Below are 10343 nucleotides of genomic sequence, written 5' to 3'. Positions count from 1 at the left end.
ATGGGAGTGGCACGCGGCTACCCCTTCTCTATTTTTAATCTTTTTTTTTAAAAAAAATAATAATAATTTTTTACGTTTTATTTATTTATATCTTTAATATATATATATATATATTTATTCTAATCGATACATGTCGCTATCTTATTGGCGTTGACGTGACACCTAATGAAATCTGTTAAAAATTTTAACGAAATTTGACACTAGTGAGCGATTTTTAAATTAAGCCAACCACGAAGATTTCTGAATTAATTTTGATACCAGATAAAACAATTTGTAATTTAAGTCAACTACACGGACCAATAGTGCAATTTTCTTTAATATATAAATGTTTTTTTTTTTTCTCTCTATCTCCTAAATTTAATTTAAAAAAATATTTAAATGATATAAGAAAACGATAAAGAAAGCTGTTGTGGAATTTATTTGAATAGGGATGCAAAAAGTAGTTTATTTACCTAAATTTAAGAAAAATCTAAAAGAAACTACTCCTAAAACTCTAAAAGAAAAAAAAGAAATATAGGTAATAATAATGCTCTGTTTGTTTCGGTGTAAAATGGTTTCTACAAAATGATTTTGGCATTTTTCAGTGTTTGGTAAGGGCAAAAATAATAGTCAACCGAAAAATGATTTCCGTTTGACAAAAAATGCTTAGTAAATTCCAGCCCAAACGGCAGACGCATTTGACCCTCTTTTAAACGACGCAATTAACCTTCACTATCGACAACCACCGGAATCTAGCCGATGCCAAAATCCAACTACGTCCGGTCACTATCGCCAAATTCCAGCCACCTTCGCCGGAATTTGATCAACCCAAATTCCAACGACCAGAACGGCCAGATTCCAGCCAGCTGGCGGGGATCTGGCCAGAACAACCGAATTTCGGCCTACTGGCGGAGATCCAACCGTTCTTTGCTAGATTCCAGCCGTTCATACCCGAATTCCAGCACAAAATTGCTAGATTCCGGCATTTATCCCAGAATTTGGCAATAGTAGCCGGAATCCTGCCGGTCAGTGACGGAATCTCGTCACCGATGATTTTTATATTATTTTACATTATATTATTTTATATTATATATTTCTATGTTGTGAATAAAAATTGATTTTTATAAGTTAATATGATTGAATGAAAATATAATATGATTTTCCGTACGAGCCAAACACCGAATATCATATTACGACAAAAATCATTTTACTTCGAAAGAAATGGAGCATAAGGAGCTATGAGAAAGGCTATCCTATATTAAGAGGAGACTCACTCGATAGCTAAGTGGCATGAGCCCCTCTCACATAGCCTACCTATATAAAAAGGAGGGAGCAGATTGCATGACTAAGAAGAGAGATTCTCCCAATTTTAGGAAATCTCAATCTATTATTTTTAGCTTTGCTTTAATTCCATTATGGATGTTATTGGATCATTCTTCTGTGTAGTGCAGGAGTTGTATTTGGAATTGGGAAATGTGTTTGTATTCTGTGTAGAAAGATATGGCGGTGTGGAAAGATAACAGGAAAGGGATACCTCCCTTCCTGCACTCCTCAAGAAGCCCTTGCGCTTGAGCGCCTGAAGGGATCCTTCATGCGCTCGAGCGCTTTCCCTCAAACCACATCACTCACCATTTTTACTAGTGGCTGCCTAACGCCTCCAATTTTATGAGGCCTCGATGCAACCCCAACAACACTTGTAATGCTTATCCATTATTCAATTTATGTTGATTTCACCATATCCTAGTAATATATAATGATATAAACAAAATTAAAAAGGTTAAAACAACATGATATTGTTTCGCCATCTATCGATACTTCTCTTTTTCAACCGTCAACTTCATTCGACATTTAATAACTTCCATTCTCATTTCTTCATTGCACTAGCATTTCTCCTTTTCCACTGTGTCACTCTTCGCAACTACAGCCTATAGCCTCTTTTTTTTTCATCTTTTAGGCACATGTATTTATCATTTTATTCTTCAACTGGTTCAAAACTCTTTCGTCATACTCGCATATGGAAGGATCATTAACCCAATCAAAATCTTTACATGCACAACCAACCTAAACAAAATCAGTAAACTTTCTATGATGAACAAAAGCTCAATTTTATCAGGAGCTAGCTACTTATAAAATTTGCGCAACCATAAAACCTTTTACCAAAATTATCTTTGGTGAATGAACATCTAATCACAAATGGAATTCTGCAAAAGCACAACGGCACTCTGTCATTGGCGACACTTTCTCCTAAGTATGATGGATCACTCATCTTCATCTATTAGAAAATAAGATAATTGGTACACACACACACATTAAAAAAGAAGAAGAAGAAGAAGAAACCGTCTGGACGGTTTCAAACCGTCCATAAATGGTAAAAAACCGTCTGGAATAAAGCTCAGACGGTTTTTTGTAGACGGTTTAAAACTGTCCAGAATTCGGATTCTAATAGATGAAGATGAGTTTTTCTCAAACCGTCTAGAATTAATTCTAGACGGTTTGGGCAAAACCGTCCAAAATTAATAATAATAATAATTATTATTATTATTATTTTAATTCTGGATGATCATGAATATTTTTTTTTTTTTTTTTTTTGTCCCACGGGCGGTCATAGCTTCTGGGTTCATCTTTTCGTCCTTAATTTTTAAGCCTTAATTTTTTTATCCTTTTTGTCCTTAATTTTTAAGCCTTAATTTTTTTATCCTATGGTATGCTCTGGGAAGCCGGCATCATAATATTCCCTGGCCAACAAGGTCCACCTGCACCAGAAAAAAAAAAAATCTAAATTGATGATCATCGGGAAAAAATAAACATAATATATAAAGAACAAAAGAAAAAAAAAATACAATGTTTGAGCAACAGAAGAGGAAAAAGAAAAAAAAAAGAAAAAAAAGAAAAAAAAGATAGTACAGATCGATCGTCGGTGGGATAAGAAAAACAAAAAAAAATGCAACAGGAGCTAGAGCAACCTCTGGTCGTCGGTGGAAGTTGGTGGCCGATCCTCAACCTTCGCCGGAGCTGTGTGAGAGAGAGAGTACTTTGAGGGAGAGAGAGAAAAACAGATCTAGAGAGAGCTAGAGAGAGAGAGAAAGTCAGACCACATACCTTCAAACGACGGTGATGGCTTTATGCGGCGGCCGGCGGTACCTTGGTGGCTGAACTGAGAGAGAGAGAGAGAGAGAGAGAAAACAACCATGGATGCAGAAAGTGAGAACGCAAAGGGAGAGGGAACGCGGAGGGAGAGAGAAACTTGTTTTCAAACTTTAAATTTAATGCGAATGTACGTACTGTAAGAACATTTAATGCGAAATGAAATGAAGTGAATTTCAGACGGTTCGGTAAAAACTGTCCTTAAAATTTCAGACGGTTTTAACTAAACCGTCTGAAAATAATATTTACAGACGGTTTTATAAAAACCGTCTATAAATTTATAGACTATTTTTATAAAACCGTCTAGAAATTATGGACGGTTTAATTAAACCGTCCATAATAAATTTTTTACAGACGGTTTCAAAAAAAACCATCTGCAAATTTTGTTTTCTAGACAGTTTTAGAAACCGTCTAGAAAAAAACCGTCCATAAATGCTCTTTTTTTTGTAGTGGAAGAAGCTCTACACTATTATCTCTTTGAAGTAGTGACCCTAATTTCTTTTTTCCAAAACACAATATTATCTCTTTTGCTGCTACAACAAAAACCATATAAAAAAAAAAAAAAAAAAAAAAAACACATACTATTTTAGATGAATGGTTTTGGTTACTCAAAATGACACGAACAACAGTGGCATATGAGCGTGCATATTAGAAAAAAAAAAAAGTTTTGGCTACTCTTTCTTCTCTCATTTATTTCCAAAATCGTGAATAGATGAATGGAGTAAATTCAATTACATTTTTTTTATTAATTCTGAACAATGATTAATTTTGTAACAAAAGGATTTTAAATTACTCACCCACACTTGTAATCAAGATGACCATGGCATGACAAAGCTACAAGTCCAAAGTTGAAGGACAATTAGTTTGTGTGTGTGTGTGTGAGTGAGAGAAAGATAACAATTTTCCAATTTGGAGCATCCTGTTAGGAACATTATCATGAATTGGCAGCAACAAATAAATATGAAAGAGTTGCCTATTACAATTTTTGTGGCAAACATCTATGCAAACCACGACATTTATAAATTCAACACATTCAGCTCTTAGTGTATAAATTCAAAAGAATCACTCCCCAAACACCCATTTCAACGGTGACTAAATGGACCAAAACAAAGAATGCATATTCCTTTCAGACATTTTGTTGAAGACCCGACGAGCATCTTGAACAATCAAAAAAAACTACAACAAAAACTAGTGGCTAACCGTAGAGAGAGAAAGAGAGAGAGAATGACAATGGTCGGTGCTCCTGGTTGGAGGTGGGTGGCGAACTGCGGTGGGCAGTGCTCCAATGGGTGGCGGTCCGTGGGGAGGAGATGGAGGGAAGGATTTTTGGGGATTTTAAAATTTGGGAGAGAATGGTATGTTTAAACAAGTTGACTCTCTAAATTTCTTTTTTCTTTTCTTTTTTTATTTAATAAAAAAAAAGTTTAAAGAAATTGCCATGTGGGACGAGGAGTTGGACCCTAGTCTCACAGATAGACGAACTCCCAGCAGCGAATAACACAAAAATAACTATCTATCTAAAATAACACAATCAAAGATACTCCAAAAGCTAGTAAATCTCTTATCCAACATGCTCATACACAGTTATCCAACATGCTCAGAACAAGATAAGATAAAGAGATTGCAATATGTGAAACTAGTTCTTCGGGAACTATGTATGATTCTTCTTTATTATTGTGTATCCTTACATACAACTCAATACTCCCTTTTTATAGACATGGAATCATAATGGGAGGTTAATGAATATGAAATGGTAGTACATTAATTAAAAGGCTACATCAATGTATTACATGAATGTTATGGAATTCTAAAAGATGACATGAATATGTAGAATTCCAAGAGATGGAACTAAATGGTCATCCACCAAATGCATGAATGTTATGCAAGGTTTTAACGATGCATATTCTTAGTGTATGGTTATGGAATTCTTAGTGTAGGGTTTTCCTTAACATTCATGTAATACATGAATGTTATGGAATTCTAAAAGATGACATGAATATGTGGAATTCCAAGAGATGGAACCAAATGGTCATCCACCAAATGCATGAATGCATTCATAACACTCTCCCTTGGATAACCATACACTAAGAATATGCCTCGTTAAAACCTTGCTAAGGAAAACCCAGTGGAAAAAAACATGTGGCGAAGGAAAAAAGATTACATTATTCTTGTGTGTCGTCGTATGCTTTAGGACTGCCTCATTAAAACCTTGCAAAGGAAAACCCAATGGGAAAACCTTAGCGAAGGAAAAAGAGTACAATCAACATAATCTTTTTATTCCCCCTCATTAGCATGACGAACTTCAATTGTTTTTGATAAAAGATCATTGAGTCGTCACATTCCAATATTATTTACCAACTTTTAAATGTTGCAGTTAGTAATGTTTTGGTACATAAATTTGCAAAATTGTCACTTGATCGTGTCTGCTTCACATCAATATCACCACTCTTCTGGAGTTCATTTGTAAAATACATCAAAGCACCAATTGCACTAAGATATGGTACTTCAAGACCAAGAATTTCTTCGTCATCTTCTCAAGGGCGAAAAATGGTCTTTTTTCACATCAAGTGATTGAACAACCATTGGAGTACTCAAATGATGAGCTTTCTCCATGTAAAAGTGCTCTAGGACTTTTTCTGTGTATGTTGACTGATGAACAAGATTCCATCTGGAAAATGTTCAATCTGTAAGCCAAGACAAAATTTTGTCTTTCCAAGATCTTCCATCTCAAACTCATTTTTTAAAGGGGTAATTACTTTTTCCCCCCATGAACTACCGGCTTGTGTCATTTTGCCCCCACGAACTACCACTTCGACTAAAAAAGAGCATCAAACTATAATCTTTACATACTTTGTCCCTTTCCGTCAGTCTAATTCATGCAAAGACTTAAATGCCCTAACTCAATTTCAAAAATTACCTAAATATCATCCTCTTAAACAAAAACAAAAAAAAAAAAAACTGAAGGAAAAGGCCTCCCCAGAACCTGGGTTGGCCGCACGGCCACCCTAGGTCTTTTCTAGGGTGGCCGTGTGGCCACCCCAGAGGCCGTGGGTGGCCCGCGAGCCACCCCTAAAGGTGGCTCCGACCACCCCTTAGGTTGGGGTGGGCCGCGAGCCACCCCAGAGGTGGCCGGAGCCACCTCTGGGTGTGGCTCGCAGGCCACCCGGCCACCTCAGGGGTGGCTGCGACCACCCCTTTTCCTTCAGTTTTTTTTTTTTTTTTTTTTTTTAATATATTAATTTTAATATTTTTTTTATTAATTACTATAGAAGGCATTTTGGTCTTTAAATCGAACTTAACGGTAAAAAATGGCATATTCCATCCAAGTTAACGGGATTCCCTGACGAAAGAAGGCAAAGTATGTAAAGATGGTAGTTTGATGCTCTTTTTTGGTCGAAGTGGTAGTTCGTAGGGGCAAAATGACACAGGCCGGTAGTTCATGGGGGAAAAATGTAACGACCCACCTCCAATGACACAATACTGTCCGCTTTTGGCTCCCCATATCAGACTTCTCACTTCCCAGGAGGTCACCTATCCTGGGATTGCTCTCGGGCTCGCTTAACTGCGGAGTTCTGATAGGTTCATTGCCATCACGGCTTTAAAACGCGTTGTGTCATATAGGGTGCATTTATACATATAAGCACATCCTCATTCCCAGGCGATGTGGGACGTCACAAAAAAGGTAATTACCCATTTTTTAAATAAGTGACAGTTTTTGTGAGCTCTTCTGGAGTTTCAAAAAGATTTAAATCATCTACATAAACTGCAATAATAGCAAATCTAGATTCTGATTTCTTAATGAAAACGCATGAACAAATTGGATTATTCTCAAATCCTTCTTTCAATAGATATTCACTAAGACGATTGTACCATATGTGTCCGAATTGCTTTAACCCATATAAAGATCTTTGTAACTTGATAGAATAAATATTTCGGGATTTGGAATTATATGCTTTAGGCATTTTGTATCCTTCAGGGATTTTCATGTATATATCATTATCAAGTGATCCATATAAATATGTTGTAACCACATGCTTTAAACGCATATCCAAACTTTCTATAACTATCAAGCTAATCAAAAATCTAAATGTAATTGCATCCACTACAGAGGAATATGTTTATTTATAATCAATACCAGGTTTCTGCAGGAAACCTTGTGCAACGAGTTTTGCTTTATATCTCACAATTTCATTTTTCTCATTACGTTTTCATACAAATACCCACTTGTATCCAACAGACGATACACCTTCAAGTGTTTGGACTCTAGGTCCAAATACTTCATGTTTTGCTAGTGAATTCAGTTCTGCCTGAATTGCTTCCTTCCACATTGGCCAATTATTTCTACGTCGACATTCTTCGACGGATTGTGGTTCAATATCATCATTACTTCTGGTAATGTCAAATGCAACTTTAAATGAAAATATATTGTCGACAACAATTTTCTATCCAATATTTCTCATGTACTTATATAATTTATTGAAATCTCATTATTTTCAGGTATCTGTTCCATTTCAGAGGGTAACTCTTCATGGGATTCGTTTCCAGGAGAAAGTTTTGATGGATCAATTTTCATTGCCTGTTTTGTGGGTAAGGCCTCTTCAGGAGCGCCGATTTCATTTTCTTGTGCTTTTCTCTTCCAAGGAATCTTATCCTTTGCATCAATAGGTCTTCCACATTTCAAGTGTGCCTTAGACTCATTTGCTGCTATATTAATTGATTGTCCTATAGAAACTTCTATCTTCGATGGAGTATTAGCAGCTAGAATGTGAGACTTAACTATTTTCTTGTTGTTAGTAAATATATCTACCAATTGATTTGCAATACTCTGCAAATGAATGATCTTCTGAACTTCTAGTTCACATTGATTTGTACGAGGATCAAAATGAGATAATGTTGAATTATTTCAAGTGATTTCTTGCCGTGCTTTTGGCAACGACTTTTCTTTTCCTAGTGATGGGAATATATTTTCATCAAAATGACAATATTCAAAACGTGCTTTAAAAATATCACCAGTTAAAGACTCAATGTATCTAATAATAGAGGGAGAAACAAAACCAACATAAACCCCAAGTCTATGTTGAGGTCCCATCTTAGTGCACTGATGTGGAGCAATTTGAACATATACAACACAACCAAAAATGCGAAAATGAAAAATATTTTGTGGTTGATCTCAACTAATGATGCAACATGTAATATTGCATGTCTCCAAGCATAAACAAGAAATTTTGTTTTCATAAACAAATGTAGAGCAATTAATAGAAGTCGTTTAATAAACGATTAAGTTAAACCATTTTAAATATGAGTATGAGCAACATGATGTTCAACATTAATACCGATTGACATGCAATAGTCATAAAAATGTTTGAGATGTAAATTCACCCGCATTATCCATCCGAATAGATTGAATTGGATAATCAGGAAATTGTCCATGTAATCTAATTATTTGGGCAAGAAGTCTAGCAAATGAAACATTACAAGTAAAAAGCATATAAACATGTGACCATCTAGTTGATGCATCTATTAAAATCATAAAATATTTAAATGGCCCACATGAAGGGTGAATTGACCCACATATATCCCCTTGAATTCTTTGTAAAAATGATAGAGATTCAATAATTACCTTAGAAGGGGATGGTTTGATAACAAGTTTACCTTCAGAACATGCAGCATGAAAATATTCACTTTGTAAAAGAATCTTTTGGTCTTTTAATGGATGCCCATGAGAATTTTCAATTATTCGACGCATTATAATTGTTCCCGAATGTCCAAGACAATCATGTCAAAGCATAAACATCTTTGGATTAGAGCACTTTTGATGCATCACAACATGTGATTCAATTGTTCTCATTATTGTATAATACAACCTAGAAAAGAAAGCAGACAGTTTTTCCAATATGAGCTTCTGACCCAAAATTATTGAAGTAATATAAAGATATTCATCACTGCCTTCATTAGTGGTTTCAACATGATAACCATTTAGACAAATATCTTTAAAACTGATTAAATTTCTTCTAGATTTAGAAGAATACAAAGCATTGTCAATACAAAATTTTGTTCATTTTGCCAATATGATATTTGCTCTTCTAGAGCCTTCAATTAGGTTTGATGAACCTGATATTGTATTGACACTAGCTTTGTTTGATATTAAGTATTAAAAATATTTCTTATTTATAAGAATTGTGTGTGTTGTACAACTGTCTGCTAGACACAAATCTTCAACAATCATCTTGGAATTAATCATTCCATGATTTCCATCAGTATGATTCATGCCTCCATATATAAATAAAATATATATTAAACTTCATTAATCAAAATAAAATAACAAAATACAATTAAAATTGACAATGTAAACATAACATATTGAAAAAAATATATATTACTACAAGATTACTGGGATTAGCAAAATTCATTTCAATCCCTTTTTCTTTCTCTTTTATGGAGGCTTGATATAAGTCTATTAGATCTTTAGGTGTACGACAGGTTCTCGACAAATGTCCTTTCATACTACACCTGTAACATTTATGTTATAGGCCTACGCATTGGATCAACATGGACTGCATTACTGCACAGTGGCCCACGAAGGAAGGAAGCATTCGGTTAGTAGATTAGTGATTCTAGAAGAATCCACCTCACCTATGTTAAATTACTGTTGTAGCCTTTTAACAGATATGCATGTATAACAAATCAGGGTGCGTCTAAAAGCATCTTTTAGCTGCTTTTCAATTGTTTGTTAGTCATTTATGGAGAGGGAAAATCTAGAATTCGGTTAGAATATATTCTAACCGAATTGCCTATTTAAGAGAGGGGAAGGGTTGATAGTAGGCAGATTGAGAATTATATTGTAATCAACTATTGAGAGATCGGGCCTCTCCAAGAGCCATTCAGTACAATTCGCATTATTCAGTTCATCCCAGCTTGCCATTCCCATTTTCTTGTACTTCCCTAGAAATTACCTTTACAAGTAGTATCCAGAGCCTTTCATCCTCACCCACTGCTTTCCCATCTTCTTGCTTGCCTTTATTTTATTTATTTTTTTTTTATTCTCATGGCTGACGGCACTCGTCTGGCTGTTCTCACTGAGTCCATGAAAAACTATGAAGACCATATCGCCCTTCAGGAGACCACAAACACTTCTGTCTAACAATAGTTAACAGAACTCAATGAGTCCTTCCGAACTTTCTTGGCAACTCAGGCCAAACCTCCTCCGAAGCGACCTCCTC

This window comes from Alnus glutinosa, chromosome 2 (assembly GCF_958979055.1).
Source record: "Alnus glutinosa chromosome 2, dhAlnGlut1.1, whole genome shotgun sequence".
Taxonomy (NCBI): Eukaryota; Viridiplantae; Streptophyta; class Magnoliopsida; order Fagales; family Betulaceae; genus Alnus; species Alnus glutinosa.
The sequence above is the reverse complement of the archived record's forward strand: the minus strand, read 5'-3'. Positions refer to the sequence as shown.